The sequence below is a fragment of the Orycteropus afer genome, unplaced genomic scaffold (genome assembly GCF_000298275.1).
Source record: "Orycteropus afer afer isolate SDZICR_OR568_19922 unplaced genomic scaffold, OryAfe1.0 scaffold00060, whole genome shotgun sequence".
NCBI lineage: Eukaryota > Metazoa > Chordata > Mammalia > Tubulidentata > Orycteropodidae > Orycteropus > Orycteropus afer.
In genome coordinates, this window is record NW_006921647.1 from 7,202,096 (window position 1) to 7,202,968 (window position 873).

General features: G+C 42.0%; 1 pseudogene; it reads left to right on the forward strand.

Moving 5' to 3' along the window:
• Positions 1 to 381: 381 nt before the first annotated feature.
• On the forward strand, positions 382 to 634 carry LOC103195848 (annotated as a pseudogene).
• The last annotated feature ends 239 nt before the right edge of the window (positions 635 to 873 follow it).

Genomic DNA, 873 nt, shown 5'->3' on the forward strand with positions numbered 1-873 from the left:
TGATGGAGTCTTAGCTCAGGTGCATCTCACAGTGGGTCAAGTGTGTTCCCAAATCCACCCTGTAGTGATTACCCTGCTTCAGTATGGATAATTGGAATAGATATACTGAGCAATTGGTAGAATTCCCACATTGGGTCCCTGACATGTGGAGTAAGGGCTCCTATGGTAGGATAAGCCAAGTGGAAGCCATTAGAACTGCCTCTACCTAGAAAAATAGTGAACCAAAACAATACTGCATCCCTAGAGGGATTGCAGAGATTACTGCCACCGTCAAGAACTTGAAGGACTTAAAGGATGCAGTGGTGGTGATCCACATCCCCATTTAACTCGCCATTTGCCCTGTTCAAAAAACAGATGGAAAGGCGGAGCACGGCCAGCAAGATGGCGCCGTCCGTGTTGCTGCGTCTGTTCTCCCGCCTGATGCCCCCGGCCCGGTTCCCCAGCAGCTGTGAGTAACCGTCCTTGCAGAGTTTCAGTGAAGTCAAAGTTCTACGTTAGGGAGCCGCCAAGTAGCAAACCTGATTGGCTGAAAGTTGGATTGATCTTGGGCACCACAGTCTTCCTGTGGGTCTATCTCATCAGACAACATAATGAAGATGTTTTAGAATATAAAAGAAGAAATGGGTTGGAATAAACTATTGAAATGCTAATATAGTACTCACCATACAGTAATTACAGCAGTTCCTTTGGATTCACCAATCTTTGCTTGTAAATAAGAGAGGAAAAGTTATATGTGAATATATATTGCTAGCATTTTTGTGCTATATCATTAAGCAAAAAAATAAAAATATTTCTGTGTTCTTCAGATAATGAATATTGTGATAACTTGCAGAAAATGTCAATTCTAAGGTATAGTATTAGAAGTATTTTAGT